The following is a 21,198-nucleotide window of genomic DNA, read 5'->3' as shown; positions in this document are numbered from 1 at the left end:
ATGAAGTTACATTTCATGTGTGTATAACAAACTAAGATTGGATCTAACGGTTGAAAGATATTAGCTTGAATCTAATCAGGTTTTCATCTAACGGTGAATATTGAATGCTTTGTCACCAAGGTAGCATTGATTGCAAACCCTGATTTAAAGACTATATAAAGGAGAACTCTAGCAACTAGGAAACCTAATCCACACACCTCATGTGTGATACTAGTTGTATAAGCTAGAGTCGATTCTCCTTTAACCTTAGGTTTCTATCGAGGCCCTGTAGGTTTACGACTTGAAGACTTCATTGGGATTGTGAAGCCAGATTCAACTATTTTCTCTGTAGTTGCGTGATCTGATCTTGCTGTTTCTATCGTATTTGAGTACAATCGTAAGATTGGCTTGAGATTAATTTCTCCGATAGGCAAGATAAAAAGTAGTCACAAACATCTTCGTCTCATCGTTTGTGACTCCACAATATCTAATTTCGCCATCATACGATTTAGATTATTGTGAGGTGATTGATAATTCTAGGATGTTATTCGGGAATATAAGTCCGAATTATCGATTGGTTCATGTTCACCTTGATTTATCAAAAGGTAGAACAAAACTCGTAGGTGTTTCTGTGGGAGACAGATTTATCTATTCCTGTAGACTTTTCTGTGTGATACAGATTTGTTTATTAAAGTCTTCGACTTTGGGTCGTAGAAACTCTTAGTTGTGGGTGAGATCAGCTAACGGAATCAAGTGCGTAGTATCCTGCTGGGATCGGAGACGTAAGGAGCGCAACTGTACCTTGGATCAATGTGAGATTGATTGGGGTTCAACTACAGTCCATACGAAGTTAGTTTGTAGTAGGCTAGTGTCTGTAGCGACTTAATATAGTGTGTGTGTGTTCATTCTGGACTAGGTCCCGTGGTTTTTTTGCATTTGCGGTTTCCTCGTTAACAAAACTTCTGGTGTCTGTGTTATTTCTTTTCCGCATTATATTTTGTTATATAATTGAAATATCACAGGTTGTACGTCGAATCGATCAATTGGTAAATCCAACCTTTGGTTGTTGATTGAAATTGATTGATACTTGAACATTGGTCTTTGGTACCGTTCAAGTGATTTCTCTTGTATTCAATTAGACTCGCAGATTTTATTTGCTTGAGTAAGTATTGAATCGAGAAATTGAGATATAACTCCTTGATATACTTTTTATTAAGAGTGAGTCTGGCTGTCTAGTTGATTCTCTTAAAAGTGTATTGGAGTTAGTCCATACAGATTGCTAAGAGAAATATTGAGTGTGGTTATTAGACCCCCGCTTTTTCAATTGGTATCAGAGCAGGCAAGCACGTTTAAAGACCTTATAAGTCTGTGTTTGTAGTGATATGACTCTATGGACAGAAATTCTATCTCCATAAACGTACCACCAGTCTTTGATGGCTCAAACTACTTATGGTGGAAAATCGCTATGCGTGCTTTTCTTCAAGCTCGTGATTTTCAAACATGGGTACGTGTTGTTAATGGATATGATGCTCCGGTTAATACAGAAGGCGATGTATCTATTCCTAAGGATATTGGTAGATATAGTTCAGAAGAGATCCTTGCTGCAAAGCAAAATTCCGACGGCTTAAATGCTATCATACATGATATTACCCCAGATCTTCAGCATCATGTGACTACGTGCACAAAGTATAAAGAAGCCTGGGATATCTTAGAAACCGTATTTGAAGTGAATACCTGTGACAAAGAAGCTAGGCTTCAAAACCTAAATTCTGATTGGGAAAACCTTCGTATGACAGATGAAGATTCATTTGATGAGTTTAATCACAAAGTGTATGAAATTGTTAATGCATCTTTTGCATTGGGTAAGACTATTCCTGAAAAGGACATTGTGATGAAGATTCTCAGATCCCTACCATCTAGATATGATTCTAAGAAGCATGCCATCGTTGAAGGAAATGACCTTGATACACTTTCCAGAAATACTCTTGTCGGAAAGATTAAAATTTTCGATCTTGAACTTTGTCAAAGAGAAAAACATCACTTGTTAAGCAATCATATTGCTTCATCCGATAAAAAATCTCGACGTCCTAAATTGATTGATACAAGGGATGAGAATTGCTTTAATTCAACTCTGTCACTATTTATACAACAACTTAAGAAAACTCTTAGACAGAATAAAAGAAAGTCTCAAAAGAAAGCCCAGTCAGTCAGAAAAAGGGATAGAAAAGTTCAGAAAAAATATGATTATGAAGCTTGTTCTAAGTGCTATAGAAATGTCCATAATACTTCCACAAGTTCTGATGAAAAGTTTAGTGAATTAACAAAATCATGGATGGATACTCTTGACTACTGTCCTGAGGACGATATCTGTGAAAGTTCTCTTAACATATTTGCTGATAATCACACCTGTCCTCCTAACAGTTCTAATTACTCCATGATGCACAATCTTACTTCTCCAGAAATGTTTCAACTGGAAAAGGAAATTTTGATTAAAAAGATTGAAGATCTGGAATGTCAACTGTTTAATTTAAGACATGAAGTTTCTATCTCTAACAACAAACATCGAACTTTTTCGATTAATTCTGTTAAGTACTATCAACAAATTACTCCTGATTATATGTCATTCTCAAATCACTCTGAAAAGAATGATGTGGAGAATTACAATGTCTTACCAAATAGTTTGGTCTCCTTGTGTGAAAATCAGGATCATCGTGAAATTGTATGCACTAAAGATCAAGAATATTTCTCTTCTGTTAAACCTTGTTTTCAGAAGATGAAAATGAAATCCCCTATGAAATCCTTACCTCTTTCAAAAAGGATTTCCAAAGCCTGTCATAGCTTGAAAAAAAAATCAACAAACAAGGTATTTGAAATTGTGCCAAAAAGGAGGAAGAATGATGTGCATAACTCTTCTTTCCTAAAGGAAAAACAGAAACAAGGAATGAAGAATACTTCATCCCCTCGTAAGAAATCTTCCAGTCCTGTTGTGGATTGGAGAAATTACATTCTGTAATTCTGCTTAAGATGATTCTTGTTTGTCTCTCTTGGGCAAGAATCATAACTTTGAAGAGGGTTGTGATGAAATATCTTTGTTATTTCTCTAGTTCTGTTTCTTTTGTTGCTTCTAACTCTTTATAGTCAAGAACCGTTTGTGGACGTAAACGGTTTCTCCTGTAGACTTTTTCTTAGGGATAACCAAATTCTGTTAGGGTTTTGGTCAAAGGTCTTTTTGGGAATTGTATCCCCTATCTTCAACCCTTCTTAAAGATGAAGATTTCTCCTTGATGAGAGCATTTATTTTTTATTTTATCATGTCCTCATCAAGTCTTTATAGCAAAGAAAGTGATGTATGGATTGTTCTCTTTCCCTCTAAGAAGGTTCGTTTTAATTCTTCTGATAGTGAGATGTGCTCGAACAAGCGTGACTCCTCTCCTGATGGGGATCCCTCGATCTCTCATTTTGATAAGCTCTCTTTAACCTTGAATCTTGTCTTGAAACAAGTTCGTGCCCTGAAGGTTGAACTTGAATCCTTTTCCAAAAGACTTGAAGAAAAGATGGATAATCTTGAATCCAGGATTGATCTAATCGAGGACGAGCTTGATGAATATAGGGAATACGATAAGAGTATTCAAAGTAAGTGAAATGTTCTCTAAGAGTTGTTTTGATTTTGTCTAGGAAATCTTCTTATGAGAATTTTATTGTTGTGTTTTTAGGAAGAATAACTAGAGTTTAGAATAACCATTTTTGTGATTACACATAGTTATGTCCAACGATTTTCATCTTCAATGTTTTTAGATTTATTTGCTTAAATTCTAAAGTTTGTTTGGAAGATGATTTTTGCAGTATTTAATCTTTATGGTTTTATATATTGCAATTTATTATGGGATATGTGTGTTTACATCCGTGAACTATGATTGTCATATATATGGTCAAAAGTTAAGTCCTTAATATGTCGATATGCAAGTATTGAAAAAGACTGAATGAACTTTTGACTTATAAAAGTTAAACCCTTTATGTCATTATTTGATGGAAGAAAGGATAAAACTTTTGTTTACAAGGATTATTATGTCTATTGTATATCATTGTGCAAATAGTGATAGAAAATGGAATGAATCCTTGTCTATTCCACAGTATTGATCTTCCCATATCCATATTTCTTATGTATGTACTGTGCTGCTACGTAAGTTCTCTTATGTTGAGCATTTCCGATTAAATTAATCATTTCTCTTGTGGTTAATTTAATTGAGTATTTTGGATACAAATTCATATTTTTATGTGATTTGTGTTTTCCAAAGAAATCCTTCTTTTCTTGTGAAAGTAAGGACGCTCTTGTTGTTCTTTCGGGAATGACATTTTATGGGGGAGAGTTCTTAATTGAACTTGTGCTTAATTTCCAAATCTATGTGGGGAGTGTGGATGTGGAATATTATGCGAGTTATCTTCTATCTTTATAAACTCCTTGATGAATGCATTTAGTTTCGGCTATATGATTGCATCTAAAAAAGTTGATATTTACTTTCTTTTTGTCATGAAGTGTCTCTATGGAAATTTCATTAGGATCCCACTAGTTTTCGGACCTTTGCTAATTTTATTGACAAAAGGGGGGAGGATTAATGTGTAGTTCACACTACAAATACATATGGTTTTCGGATCATTATGTAAGGGGGAGTGATTTCCATATGAGATGGAGTATTGACTAAAGGGGAGTGATACATATCACCATAGTATTGTTGTCGGAGTTGTGATACAATTGAACTTTAATTCTGTGTAATAATACTATGTCACTGTATAACAGTGATTGAGAGCTTTTGTTTTCTCATTGTTATGGCCACATATTCTCAACAACGATGATGCTGAACTTACAACCTTTGGAATCATTGGAGTAATTGGAAGTGATGAAAATTTCGAGTAATATTGAAAAACCAAGGAGATCATGCATGTGGAAGAGAAGCTGCAAAGTTTATTTATTTTGTATTCCATGTGTATTGATAGTTTTGTCACTAAAATTGACAAAGGGGGGGGGGGGGATTGTTAGAGCACTGCTCGGTCGAACTCGCAAGCGTTGCTATCTCAAGCTTGTTTGTCAAGTTTAGTTTCCAAAACTATAAGTCTTGAGTTCTAGTCTACTAATAGATAAGTCTCGGACTAGGATATAAAGTTTAGTTGACCTCTAGACTCCACAATGTTCATCATGCAAAGACGAAGAACTCAAGGAACTTGTGGAACCTCATCGACAAAAAGGTATATGGATACTTGACCTTATCTATCACTCAAAAGTCTACTTTATCTCCTATCTTGAGACAAAAGTAGTATTGCTATATAGACTATGATTATACATATGTACTATTTCGAGCTGAGTTTATCTCGCTTATTTATTTCTCGAAATATGTGTTGGTAAGCTTTCGCTTTGGCCAAGTTCGTCTTTACTAGTGACGAAAGTCATATTAGTTTCAATCACTTGAAAATCGCTTTGACAAAAAATAGTTTGTGAACAACAACTATATAACGTTCTCTAAGAATGTTTCAATGATTGAAATGAGAGTTTAGAATACATAACCATGGTTGGATATAAACATTGTGAGACAACCCATATGTGTGTAAGTCCAATATACTTGAAACAAAGTATGTGTACTTTGCTGCTCAGGATAACCGGAACTAAAGTCTGCTACCTTGAGTGTCTCGCGGCTCTTCAGCCTTTGTAGCTTTTGTTCTTTCCAGTAAAGCGGGTGCAGTAGTTGCCGATCTCTTCGCCTCTTCATGAAGCTCTGAGAATTTATGGAAACGAAGATTTTATAATAAATCTATGTAGACCGGGATCATGCCGTTGATACACAAGTCTACCAGTTGTTGCTCCGTGACGTTTGAATCATGACAGTCCAGGGCCTGGACTCTGAATCTTTTCACGTAGTCATTGGGATGTTCATTGACCCTCTGAAACATTCTTCCAAGATCAGAGAGAGTAATTTTCTTTGACACAAAGAAGTACTTTCTATAGAAGGCGTTAATCATTTCTCCCCAATTGTTGATAGTTCCTGGTGCGATGTTGTTGTACCAGGTGTATGCCCTGCCTTTCAAGGATTTTGAAAATTCTTTGAGGCGAACAACATGGTTATGTTCATGTTCACCCAAGGCTTCCAGGAACCGATAAAAATGTTCCCAAGCATTGCCTGTTCCGTCATACAAAGTGAAGGTTGGAGAGGTATAACCTTTTGGAAGAGGAATCCTTTGCGTAGCAGCAGGGTACGGAGGCTGGTGACGATGGACATGTGATGTCTTTTATTTTCCACGGTTCTCCAAAAGGAGTTCCAAATCTTCCCGAGTAATGAAATTTGATGATTCCTTTGCTGATGGATCGTCTGCAACTTTTCAGACTTCGCTGTTATCCACTGTATGAATTTGAACTACTTTAGGATCAGCGTTTGAGGATTTCTCCTTTTCCTTTCCTTTTTCTTGAGTTCTCTCTGACATCTTGTCAGTGAGAGTCTTCAGATAATTAAACAGCTCTTTCTGTGTAGTAGCCATATCAGTTTGATTCTTAGCAAGAGTCTCTTGCACATTGATGAGATCAGCAACGGTAGGTGGTGGGTTTCCTCTGACTTCCTCAGGGTGTCATCCGAACAGAGGGTGACCTTCCGTGTTAGCGTGAGGAGGAGTAACATCATCACCGCCAGTGTTAGAGGCCGGAATTTTTTCTGAGATATCCTCATTGTTGTTGTTGCTAGTACTAGCGTCGTTTGTGTTGGAACCTGTAACTAACCCAGACCTAAGAACAACCATCTTGTGAAATTGTGAGATTGCAACCGAGAGATTAATCTCCCACTGTGGTCTCCAATATGTAGATGGGGAAAAACGATTTGTTGGTTTTTACGGAATTGACGAGACGACCGTGCGGAGGAGACTCCTTGAACCGAGCGAAATGTTCAACCTCACACAGATGCAATGCAAGAAGGGAGTGCTTTGAATTCGAGAGATCAATCTGTAGTACCACGACCTAAACCAAGACAATGGCCATTCCAGAGTAAATTCGGTCACAAGAGACGACGGGTCGATCTGTAGGAGGGAAGCTGAGAAATGTGTAGAATCGATGGTAATCAAAGATTGTAGGTGTGTTGTGTATTCTGTATAAGATAACTTCTGAATGATTGAATCTCTGTTGAGAGTAATTGCTCAGGTGATGAGTTTTTAATCTCTTGTTGTCTGTTTGACGTGAGATTCTTGTATATTCAATTATGATTCAGAGGCTTATTTATATTGCTGGAATTGTAGACACCATGATCCCATGAAGTGTGACAGTTGATGGAATCAAAGAGTGGGGAAATGGAAATCGTGTTTGAAACCAGTTGCTTATCGTGCGGAGACTTGGTCGATTTTCCATCCACTACTTTGTTAACCCCTTCAACTGATTGCACGACTTGCTAACATTCCATCGTGTGTATGAAAACACGTGTCGTAGACCGCCAGACCAAAACTCTAGTTAATATCCCCCCATGTGACACGATTGACGTCTCGTGGTTAATTAGTCAGTTGTTGACTTCATGACTTTATGGGACGATGAGTCCATGTATTTGCTGAGTTGAACATGATCTTGCAAAATGTCCTAAGACTCATGAATTGAACGTGCCTGTTGAGATAGAGGTATGATTCTTAAGTAAACGTTGATAATTAAGGTGAGCAAGTATTGCTCATTCGATGAATTGTTGAATATTAATAGTTGAACCAATATTCCTTGGTTTGAGCAAATATTGATCATCTGAGCAAATGTTGCTCATTTGATGAATTATTGGTAGTGTGACCAAGATAAAATATTAATTTAAAATACTGGTAATTGAACCGAGCATAATTAATAAAAATACTGATCATGTGATCGTCGTAAATTCATTGGTGTTTGAATCTGAAATTATGATCCTTGGACTCAGAAACCCTAATTCGATCAAACGATGACCAATTGATGATTTATTTGAAAATTAACCATGGAATGAAGGAGGGACCGGCTACATGGGATCATGTATCGTCCATGTAGCACCCATATGCTCGAGTGAGCAAATACCAAGGTCTCTTGAAGAGTTGGTGATTTGTTGATGAAAGAATGATTAAATGCTGGTTTAATCATTTATTAGAAAAATGCTCGTTTGAGCCTTAGGTGATAAAACCTAATTAATTATGAAGAGATGAGGGACCTACAAAGGGGTCATGAAACCGGCCCTAGATGGTCACGGGATCGAAAGACGATCGCTCTATGAAAATTCCAAAATTATTTGGAAGAGTTTTGGACCTAATACGTGCAATTGCGCAAATTAGGTCAATTCATGAAAATATGTGGGACCGGCTCCGTGCGAGCCAAAGAGCCAACCTTGGTCGGTCAAGGTAACATCCTCACGTCGTCAAAACGTCTGCGTCTCAGTCCTGAGAATTTTGATATTTTCTGGCGTGCGTTTGAGCAACCATTTGAGAAAATATGACAAAATCAGGGTTTTGCTGAAACTGAGGAAACTTCATGAAATGAAGGAAAATAATTATAAAATGAAGGAATGATGAGGCGTGGGACCGCTGAAGCCAAGGCATGGTCGACCGGCCAGTGACTACGGTCCTATGGTGCCTTTTCCTAATTTTATATTATTTTTCATGATTTTATGAAAATATCATGAAATCAAGGAGTTTGTTGAAATTAAGGAGTTTCCTTGAAGTGAAGGAGTTTCCATGGGATCAAGGAAACAAATAATATTAAAATAAGGGCATGTGGGACCGGCTTTGAGCATGGTCGGCCGGCTGGGGCCCGGTCCCTTGCGTTTCCCTAATTTTATGTAATTTTTGTGTATTATTTCCATGATTTGAAGGAGATTTCATAATTTGAGAGAAATACCATGAAATCAAGGAATTTCATGGGATCAAGGAAACTTAAAATAATAATAATAAAATAAAGGGATGTGTGGGACCGGCTAGGGAATGGCCGGCCGGCTGGGGGCACTTCCCACGAGTTTGCCTAATTCTATATTATACTTTTCATGGTTTTATGAAAATACCATGAGATTAAGGAGTTTTCATGAGATTAGAGAAATATTAATAAAATAATAAGGAACCACGAGGTGTGGGGACGACCGGGATCAAGGCATGGACGGTTGGATAATAAACACGGCCCCACGACATTTTTCCCAATTTTATATTATTTTCTTGGTGCGAAGGAAACACCATGAAACTGAGGAGTTTCCTGAAAACGAAGGATATTTGTTCAAATGAAAGGATTTTCATAAGATCAAGGAAAATAACAAAAATATGATAAAATATAAAACTGGCGTGGGACTGGACACGGCACGGTCAACCGGCTAGTGGGCCCAGTCCCCCAGCGCCTTGGTCAATATTTTATTATTTATTATTTTCTTTCCTATTTTGCATAGGTTCATCGTTTCGTCGTATTTTGAAATACTCGTTCGTGCTTTCAGGTGATTGTTAGTGCATCATCGTCGAATACACTTGCACCTTTTGAGTCGGGGCTTACTCGAAGGTAACTCAGACGCCCGTACGTTGAATATTTATTACTAACCCATGGAATTCTGCTGGGAAGAACCATAAATTGAAGTAACGAAATATTACGAAAATATTTGAATATTTTCAGAAATTCAGTGGATGAATCCAAGAATTTAGGAATAATTAATTGATGGCTCTATACTAGTACGATCGTCTAGGAGCATTAATTTTTCTGAGCAACATGAGCTAGTTGAAGCGTCATATCCTTTATATAGTGAGGGAAAACTGTTGTTTGTATCCTGAAGACGTTATTGCTCTATACTAGCAGGCAAGCTGTCTAGGAGCCGTCCAATCTCGTGATTCTATATAGAAGTAATTAATGAAGTGTTCAGTATTCATGAGATATGCCGTTGCCTAGCCGAGAGACTACATATCTGCATGTACTCTGAGAGACAGTATTCTCAGTCAAAGATTCGATGAGAGACCCTTGTCTCGATACTCGCGTCTGATTGCTGGATCAGAAGTTCGTATAATTATGGGGTTACGCTTTTAGCCTTTGTCGAAAATCCACCATCTACACTTGTACTTCATTTATATTTTGTTGAGTAAGAAATTGAATTATTTTTGACGCATATGACTGTGATCAAATTTTGGTGTCAATTCCATGCTAGTAATTGCTTATATTCTTGCAAATTATTGTATATTACGTTTGTTTCCTCTTATTTGTGTTTTATTAGGAAAATCGTCCAAAAAAAAGTGAATTTGTGCTTAATTGTGCAATAAAAGAAGCTAGCTACAAGTGAAGAAGGGCCAAAGAAAAAGTGAAATTCGTTCAAGTATGAAGAAGTTATGAGCAAAAGAAGAACTCAGAAGACTAAAAGGAGCAAAAGGTCATTTCATAAGGGAAGTGCTATTGGCACCCCAACCGAATGTTAAGGGACATCTTCCTGTTAAGGGGCAGTCAAGTTCAAGGGAATTACTAAACGCAGTCAGTATTTTGCTAGGGGGCGTCCATTCTGTTAAGGGGGAAGCCACATTCAACAATCACTAAAGGCACCTGGATTATTACTCAGGGCACCTCCTCCTCTTCTTCTTTAATATGAACATGAAGAACATGAGCTGTTCTTAATGGTGGTCATCATGATGATCATGATTGTGATGGATTTCAGAAGAAGGATTTTCGGGTTCTTATGGACATCGTTGGGTCACTGAAGGTGATACAAGGCATGGGTACTAGCCTGATCTCAATAAATCATTGGTATTCAAGATTGGCAGTGGAAGATGTTGGAAAACGATTAATAAAAATTGATTTTTTAAAGTTTTAATAAAAACCATAATTTATTGTTTTCTTTTGTGAATGAAACTTATTAGTCCCACATTGTGGAGTTTCCAATTTTTAGTAGTTTTAAGAAACTATATAAACCTTTTAGTCCCACATCGGGGAGTTTTTCTTCTTAAGTTGTATTTGTCAATTATATAAACAAATTCACTACTTTTGTAAAATCTATGGGAAAAGGGGTTGATCTATATTTTAGAGGGACCCCTAATGGAAAATATTTTATAGCGTTTCTTAAGCGTGCGCGATTTTCCTTAACGGTTTTTTCGGAGTTGCCAAGCTCAAGTTTGAGCATCTATTACATATGCTAGTAGTAGGTGTAGTAGGGTGTTTTATCCTGGAGATATCCGTCCTGTGAGGGCTATAGCATCACTCTTGAGTGTAGTCGGGTGCTAATGTCTTAAGGGCAACGTGTTGAACATGTGACTCACTCTGTTTTTTCCAAAGTTTTGCCTTGTTGTTGTTGCGGAGATTTGGGGAGCTCGTCCGCTTCATCAAATCGATCACTTCCACTATAAAGGAGCTAAGTATCAATAACTTTTGCTTATTTGATTTCTTTCCTTGTTTTTGATTATTGCACCCAACAATCTTTAGACATTAGAATTTGTAATAATCATGGAATTGTGGAGTGAAAAACAGAAAACAATGTTTTGGTCAGATGTAGAGTTTCGAATTTATATATCAACCTAGAAGGAATTTAGTTGAACCCTTTTGACACAACGTAGTGGACATCCTGATAGTACCCACGTAAAATTTCAGAATTTTTGGAGTTGTAAAAGTATTTTTTTTGATATTTTACAAAACAAAGAAACGTTCCTGAAAAATTCTGACGGGAAGAAATTTGTTGTTAACTAAAGTAGTTTTTAAGGGTTAAACATGAGTTTTTTGATATGGTGTTTCAAACGAAGTTTATAAATCTAGATATTATCTTCAAAACTCATATTTTATATTCCGTTTCGGAACTAAGGTTTGTGAGATGTGGTGTATTAGGTGATTGGGAAATTACTGTGTCCGTGGTCAGAGTATAAACGAAGGTTTGACATGAAATTGAAAAGAAACATGGCTACCAGGCGCATGTGGATGAACACAAGTCTTCCAAAGCTGACAAAGGCGAGAACATCAAACACAACTCTAAGCGTAGTCTTCATAAGAAAGGTATGTTTTTTAAAACTGAATCCGCATTACTTTAATTAAAGGTGATTGTTATGTTTGTAAAATTCCTGGCCATACGGCAGTAAAGTGTAGACAACATAAAACCTTAATAAGTAGAAATTTAATGCTAATTTAGTTGAAACAAATTAGAACGAGTTCATTGACATGATGTCGGAAGTTATTTTAATAACCAATGTGAAATACTGGTGGGTGGACTCTGGAGCCACTAAGTATGTTTGTTGAAACAGAGACCTGTTCACCTCTTATCAGAGGATAAGGGATGTCGAGAAACTCTATATGAGTAACTCATCTGCGACAGAGGTTGCATAAAAGGGAAAGGTCGAGCAGAAGCTCATATCTGTAATGTTCTCATATTGAATGAAGTTTTCATGTTCCGAGCATATGCAAGAATCTTGTATCTTGTTCTGTTGTAGATGGTAAAAGAATTAAGATATTAATAAAATCTTGAAAACTTATCGTAACTAAGGGAAAATATTTTTTAGGAAAAGGTTATAAGACTTTGGGTCTTTATAAGCTTAAAGTAAAATCTAATGAAGTGAACATAGTTGTTTCTTGTGTTTTCTTTGTGTGATTGTATGTTTTGCATGGTAGACTTGGAACCGATATAAGTCATTGCTTAACTGGCCAGCATAGGTTGCGTACCCAAATTTAATTTGGATGTTGAACACAAAAGGAAAATCTGCGTAGAATCAAAATTTTCTATAAAACCTTTTAGCACTAGTGTTCAGAGTAATTCTAAACCCTTAGAATTAATTCAGTTGGGCTTAGTTGACAAAAGTTCAACCCAAAACCATCGTGGTAAAAGAAGGTTTATAACTTCCGTAGATGATTGTACGAGGTACTATCTTGTATACTTTCTTAGGGATAAGGATGACGACTTAGAAGCCTTAAGATGTATAAACTTGAAGTTGAAAACCGATTAGAAGCCTTGAACATAACAATTGTATCCTTAAGAAGATGATAATTGCAGTGTTGATTAGTTCAGGATTATCTGCGGCCTTGTGGGGGGAGGTAGTCCTCTTAACTAGTATATCCTGAATAAAGTACCCTTTTAAGGATCAGATGAAACTCCATATGATTTATGGAAAGATAGTCAACCTTCTTATGCATACGTCAAAGTGTGGGGGTGTTTGACTAAGATTGTCATTCCTCTTCCTAAAAGAACTAGATAGAAACCAAAATGTTGATTATGTGTTCATATAGGGTATACTGAGTATACTTCTACATATAGATTTTTGGTTGTGTGTTCTGATTTTTCAGACTTTGGTGTGATTTTTCTGACTTTGTTGAGAATTATAACAAAATATAGGGATGCTGAGTTATTTGAACATGTTTATTCTTAAAAATTTACCTCATTAGAGATATGTTGTTGATCCCCTAGATTTATTTTCTAATAGTCAGAACTTATCTTAAAGGAAGATCAAGTTAAAGTTGAGCCTAAGAGAAGTAAAACAATTAAACTTGAGGTTTATTATGTAGCCGACTTCATAACATGCCTAGCTTAGCCTGAGCCACAGGCTTGTAAAGAATCCTTGACATCTACTAAAACCCCATTATGGTAAAAAGCTTCATTTAGTGAAATGGACTCAGTCCGTTAGAACCAGACTTGACCATGGGATGTAAATGAGTATTTAAGAGGAAACGTAAGGTAGATGGAACTGTGAAAAATATGAGGCTAGGTTGATAGCTAAAGGTTATAAACTAAAATAAGGTGTAGATTTCATTGATTTGATTTTTATTCAAGTGTGACGAGAATTACTTCTGTTGAGATGCTAATTGTTATTGTTGTCATAAAGAACTTAGAGATACATCTGATGGATGTTAAGACATCTTTTCTAAAACCGTGAATTAGATAAAGAAATTTACATAGATCAATGCAACCTGAGGACTTTGTAGTGAAAGGTTGTGAAGACAAAGTTTGTAAGTTGAAAAACTCTTTGTATGGTTTTCAAATTAGCACGTAAACAGTGACATGGAAAATTTAATCATGTGATAGTGAGTAGTGGATTTAAGTTAATGAATCTGACAAGTATATTTACAAGTAACTTGTTAAGGATGCCTATGTGATTGTATGCTTGTATGTTGATGATATGCTTGATACAAACATAGATGTGTTTAATTCCACTAAAAACATGCGCTGAATGAGAACGTTGACTTGAAAGACTTAGGCCATGTTGATGTAATCTTAGGGATGAGGATTAGAAGATAATCAAGCATTTATAGTCTTAATCGTTCTCATTATGTTGAATTTTGTGCTTAAGAGATACAATTAGTGTGATTGTAAGCCTGCTTGTACTCCGTACGATTATTCGTGTAGACTCAAGAAAATTAAGGGTAGTGGAGTATCTTAACTTGAATACTCAAGAGTTATAGGATGTCTGATGAATTTTAATGAACTGTAAGAGTCAAGACATTGCCTATATTGTGAGTAAGTTAAGTAGATATACTTGCTGTCCAGAGCAAGAGCATAGGGATGCTCTTAGTAGAGTATCACGGTACCTAAAATACTCTATTACCTTTTGTTTGGTTTATGAAAGGTTTCTTGCTGTCCTTGAGGGACTTTGTGATGCAAACTGGATAGTTGACTCAGAGGAGTCTAAGTCTACCAGTGGATATGTTTTCACTCTAGCAGGAAGGTTTGTTTTTGGAAGATTTCCAAACATACATATATTGCTCAATTCATTATGGAATCTGAGAGTATTTCCATAGATAAAGCAGGAGAGGGGGGCGAGTGCCTAAGATGCTTTTTAGAAGACATTCCTCTTTGGCATAGGCCTGTGCCATCTATATCTATATATTGTGTTAGCCAAGCTATAATAGCTAAAGCTAAAAATAACTAATCTCAATTGGCCTTATTTTCATTGATTGGATAAAGTCCAAGGAAAATATCGCGCAACCTTTGACGAAAGGTTCATCCAAAGAGATTGTTAGAAACACATCGAGGGGGATGGGACTTAATCTCATGAATTAAACTTGCCATGAAGGATACTCAACCTTGCTGACTGGAGATCCCAAGATCAAGGTTTCGAACGAGACAACTAATTTTTGGTGGGTAAAGGTAAACACTATCAGATAATTTCATTCTTTTTCCCTTCCCTATGGTGTAGACGTGATAGTGTGACTGTATGTGAAGGATGACTTTTAAGAAGTCTTAATGAGTTCTATAGTTTCAATTTAAGATTGAAGTGGGGTGTAGCAGTAACACTCTTTATGGAAACTCACCTATCTGAATGAGGAACTGGGGCCGCTTCCTATGATAATATGAGCTTTGATTCTCTAGAGAATTCTGAGAAACATGATATGTCCAGGGCTAAATTGGACAAAACGACACGAGCTTGGCAGCACCCTTGGGGATATCATCCGTGGTTGTTACCGCGAATTACATCGACTGCTAGCAGTTCAAGACATAGTTCACTGTCTCTAGCAAGTAATTCCGGTAATATCTCACTAAGCAAAGGTTCAAGACCTCATGGACACCTCTGCCTAAAAATGGTATTTCCTGTGTTTTTTATGTGATTTTCGTTTTGATGGTTTTGGTATTACTGGAACTTACGACCTAAGGGTCACTAAGGGTTCACTAGTTCAAGCCTTTTCACTTCGGTGAAAGGAACCTTTAGTCTCACTTGTGATGAACTAAAGATGAAAGCTCTCTATACTATATGATTTTTGCAATCCATAGTATGACCCCGGGGTCAACACACTGTTGTGTGTGGAAGATGACGTTGGAATGGCTAGTATAACTTCAACATGCACGATCTGTCTGTCTGTTCACTCAGTTCAGATCGTGAGATTGGAATGTTGATTTACCAAGATCTATCTGTGTTTTCATGTTTTATTGAGTTTTCATTCATGTGGGGGATTGTTGGAAAACGATTAATAAAAATTGATTTTTTAAAGTTTTAATAAAAATCATAATTTATTGTTTTCTTTTGTGAATGAAATTTATTAGTCCCACATTGTGGAGTTTCCAATTTTTAGTAGTTTTAAGAAACTATATAAACCTTTTAGTCCCACATCGGGGAGTTTTTCTTCTTAAGTTGTATTTGTCAATTATATAAACAAATTCACTACTTTTGTAAAATCTATGGGAAAAGGGGTTGATCTATATTTTAGAGGGACCCCTAAGGGAAAATATTTTATAGCGTTTCTTAAGCGTGCGCGATTTTCCTTAACGGTTTTTTCGGAGTTGCCAAGCTCAAGTTTGAGCATCTATTACATATGCTAGTAGTATGTGTAGTAGGGTGTTTTATCCTGGAGATATCCGTCCTGTGAGGGCTATAGCATCACTCTTGAGTGTAGCTGGGCGCTAATGTCTTAAGGGCAACGTGTTGAACACGTGACTCGCTTTGTTTTTCCAAAGTTTTGCCTTGTTGCTGTTGCGTAGATTTGGGGAGCTCATCCGTTTCATCAAATCGATCACTTCCACTATAAAGGAGCTAAGTATCAATAAATTTTACTTATTTGATTTGTTTCCTTGTTTTTGATTACTGCACCCAACAGAAGATCGATGTTGCCAATACCGTAATCAATGATGATGCTGCTGCTATCAGTGGCAACGACGTTGATGATTCCTAAACGAGCAGAGATGGACGTTGTGATGATGATGAAGATTAGACGATGATCGATGGCATGAAGAACAGAGTCGTGGATGATGGAATTCGATAACAACAATGGATAAAGAAGCTCGAGCAGGTTCAGGGAGCTTCCAATGATGATAGAGTTATTGCTGCTGTGATGAATTCTTCCAGCGATGGAGATTCGAACAAGGTACTGAGATAACCGTCACAGATAAGGATATGAACTCGACAGTGGTTGCTGCCATTTTTGATGTTCGATGGAGAGGCTGTTGTTCGAGAAAGTTGACGGAGATGATGAAGTTTTGCGATGGACTATTGCTGCTTCCACTCCGAGCATTGACAATGATCTGCTGAGGAACAATGATCGAAGGGAGTTTCTGTTGGAGGTAAATGAAGCTGTGAACAAGGAATATTATGTTCAATAGGAGAATGAATGGAGCTGAATAAAGACAGGGAATGAAGATGGCTCGGTCATGATCGGGTTTGAGAATCTGTAATGGTGCTACTCGGTGATACAGGGAAAGAGAAGTGTTTGGCAAATACAAAACTCAAGTGGGGTTCACAGATATTGCATGTTGCTGATAAAAAGGAGTGAAAAGTGAAGATGAATCCGGCTGGAAGAGTTAGCAGAACATGTCCCTATGGGTACAATGTACCCTCGTGTTATTTCTTCATAACTTTAATACAATTTCATGCTTCCAAAAAAAAAAAAAAAAACATGTCCCTGACATGTTTGGGTTAGGTGAAATTCAATGCAGGACTATACATCGATTCAGATGTACCATCAGCATCTAATGGAAGACCTTTGTTCGTGCGGGTCCCGTCTAAACTTTAAACCAATCATAATCCGCAATTACTAACTTAAACTTCTTCATGCTACAGGGATCACTTATTGTTTGTCAACAAATTCTGAACTTGGCATGGCAGTGGGGAACGGCGTACGCAGAAGAAAGAGAAACAGGAGCCTGTACTTTTGCGCGTTGGGATATACTTTAAGGCACATGGATTTTTCTTAGTGGACCGCAGAAACCAATTGAGGCAGCTAATGTTTTCTAGTGTGATATTTTTTGAATCAGACAGGGTATCCGGACTATTATAAATAGGAGCTGAAATTTAGACAAAACTTCACTTCTTCCTTTATCATTTTAGGCGAGCGAGAAAGATAGAAACAGAGAGAACTGGTTTCTACTCTGAGGTTTTAGTTTAAGTTCTTCTTTATTTATTTGCTAGTACTGTTTAATTATGAGTGGCTAAATTTCTAATTGATTAAGGATGATTTCAAAGTCCTGAATAAGAAGCATTATTTTCTTTAACCACGTTTATTTCAAGTTTTATTTTATTGTTGATTATCTTTATTATTTTTATTGTCTAAGAATATTGAGGGGTTATTTAAAATGATCAATTAAATTAACCAATCAATATTTCTTCTACTAGTTTAGGGTTGTGTGATACGTGTAATTGTCATATCAACTCTTTACACATTAGTACATCGCAAGAGCTGACAGAGGGATTTTGTTAAGCAATTGTGTGTAAAGATAACACTAGTAAGCAGGCCAATCTTATGCGTCTGATGCTAGGATCAACCTGATTCACAGAGTGTAAAGCATTCGACTAATTTACACCTTGAGAGCTTATTCTTGGTGGGTTAGTTGAATAGAATTCGGTAGTCGAGCGCTTCCGTATCCGGTGGCAGTAGGAATCCGGGGGATAGCAGAGATTATTGCTATTCTACGGTTGGTAACAATATAAGTTCAACAAGAAATAAATTTATATTTAATTAAGCTTCGGTTCAGTGACGGCAAATGATTCCCTAATCATCTTCTTTATTATTATTTACAGCAAAGTATTATTATTTTCTTTTATTAGTTACTTTAATTTAAAAATCTAAAATCCCCTTTTCAGTTACTTTTTAAACAGCTAGAAACTCCCTGCTCTTCGTGGGAACGAACTCATTGCCATTGTATTACCAGTTAATTATGTGGAAAGGTGTAATTAATTTGTTGCGTAAATGACGCGCATCATCGAATATACTTGCACCTTTTGAGTCGGGGCTTACTCGAAGCTAACTCAGACGCCCATACGTTGAATATTTATTACTAACCCATGAAATTCTGCTGGGAAGAACCATAGATTGAAGTAACGAAATATTACGAAAATATTTGAATGTTTTCAGAAATTCAGTGGATGAATCCAAGAATTTAGGAATAATTAATTGATGGCTCTATACTAGTACGATCGTCTAGGAGCATTAATTTTTCTGAGCGACATGAGCTAGTTGAAGCGTCATATCCTTTATATAGTGAGGGAAAACTGTTGTTTGTATCCTGAAGACGTTATTGCTCTATACTAGTAGGCAAGCTGTCTAGGAGCCGTCCAATCTCGTGATTCTATATAGAAGTAACTACTGAAGTGTTCAGTATTCATGAGATATGTCGTTGCCTAGCCGAGAGACTACATATCTGCATGTACTCTGAGAGACAGTATTCTCAGTCAGAGATTCGATGAGAGACTCATGTCTCGATACTCGCGTCTGATTGCTGGATCAGAAGTTCGTATAATTATGGGTTTACGATTTTAGCCTTTGTCGAAAATCCACCATCTACATTAAGTCCCTTGCTTAGTGAGGGACAGTCATGTTCCTCAGTCAGCACTGAATGGTGATTTTCCTGCTACAGAAAAAATAAGTAACTGAACTTAGTCATAAGATAAGACGTTACCGAATTTCGACTGAATGAGCAAACCATGGTTTGAGCGAAAACCCCAGTGGCATAATAGAGCGTCATCCAGCGAGCATAAATTGGTGTAGAACCGCTGATTCGATGGGGGAACCTTGGTTGGTCTAGGATTCAAGGATCCGGGTCCAAGAAAGGAATCCGTTTTAGCGCGGACGCTCGTTCGTTCGTTAGTTTAAGAAACAACAAAATAGACATGAGTCTAATGATAAAAATTTTGTCTATGAGCTTTCACGAAAAACAAAACTTTATTTTTAAATATGTGAGATCTCACAAAATGGAATAAACTCTCGTTTCGAAGGTGGATGCCCGTACGAGTTTTTTGAACAGACGTGCGTCTGTTAGTAATAAAATTTTGTTTATGAGCTTTCATGAAAATTTTTATCTTCGATCTTTCAGAAATCTTTAAAAATTATACTCTCGCTTCAAAGACAGATGCTCGTGCGATGGAGCAATATATATATATATATATTATAAAAAGAAGTGGTGTGTGTGTAGCTTTACAAATCCGACCATCGATTTCGTCATCCAACGGCTCAGATCGATTCGTTATATGTTCTATATAGACGTCCGTCCGATCCCGTTTTTAACATATAATTTTGGACGGCGCGGATTATGCCCGACCCAACCAAAATTCCCTAATTTTACTTTGACCAATTTTTAGGTTTCATGAACCGCACCGTAACCTTACCGTGACCAATTAAATTCGTGGTCTACTCGATTTGATTAGCCAGGACGCATGCATACACATTTGAGAACCCATTACTAAATTTTGTAATGGGCTAGACAGCTATTACTAAATATCTATGTACATGGGCTCCACAGCTCTCCCAAATTTTGTATGAACGCATGCATAGGGGTGAGCATTTGATCCATAATCAGTGGATTTAACCGGGACCAACCGTTCATTTGCGGATGGGTGTCCGGACCGTTCGTTAATGGGTTGGATGCGGATGGAATTTTTGAAATCCAAAGGATAAAGGATCGGGCCGGATGCAACCTTGAAAATCCGTTGGACATCCATATCCGTTAAATTAAGGACATTTATATAGTTCTAGAAAATGTTATGGTTCATTTAGGAATTTTTAAGATTTTTGCTTGGGGTGACGTACATCGCATTTTTATATTTGCATACATATATAAGATATATAGGTTTTATAAGGAGTCATTTGTGTTAGCTTTATTTTCTTTACTATAAATTTTAACTAAAACGAATCCATTGGATTATACGCATCCAATCCGTCCATCCGTGCATCCATTGGATATGGATTGGATGCGGATGCCAAATTTGAAATTCGTAGTGCAATGGATTGGATGCGGATGAGGTGAAAACCGGTCCATACCGGCCCATGCTCACCCCGACATGCATACAGAGTTGCTAGAACTGCTTGCTAAAAGAACATCTACTTATCAAGTCAATAACTTCATTCCTCGTGTCGGTATTGGTGCATGCGGAGGACGACACGTTAATCATATTTAATATTAGTAAAGGAGATTCAATAAGCTAAGGTTCACGACAAACTTAGAGTATTACTACCCCATTACGGAAGTATCCTGTGCTAGATTTAATTAGCTGATTTACCTCAGTTATATTTTTCGTATAAGATATGTATTAGAATTCTATTTACATAATGACTTCTAAATTAACTACGTTTAGAATATAGTAAACACGAAAAGAAAAAGAAAAGGAAAAAAATATAAATTTTAGGAAGTTAGGAATATAGGAAATCAGTAAATCGAATCTTAATTAAGGGATTACATTTGACTCTTGATTTTCTAATCCACGGCCCCGGCTGCTATGGCCCGACTGACTAAACACCACCCGATCATTACATGTTGACTAAATTTTAATGCGGGGACTATATTTCACTCTAGATTTTCTAATCCACGGCCGGGGTCGTAGGCCCCGGCTGCTATGACCCGACTGATCAAACACGAA

This window comes from Papaver somniferum, chromosome 3, assembly GCF_003573695.1.
Source record: "Papaver somniferum cultivar HN1 chromosome 3, ASM357369v1, whole genome shotgun sequence".
In the NCBI taxonomy this organism is placed as follows: domain Eukaryota; kingdom Viridiplantae; phylum Streptophyta; class Magnoliopsida; order Ranunculales; family Papaveraceae; genus Papaver; species Papaver somniferum.
The sequence above is the reverse complement of the archived record's forward strand: the minus strand, read 5'-3'. Positions refer to the sequence as shown.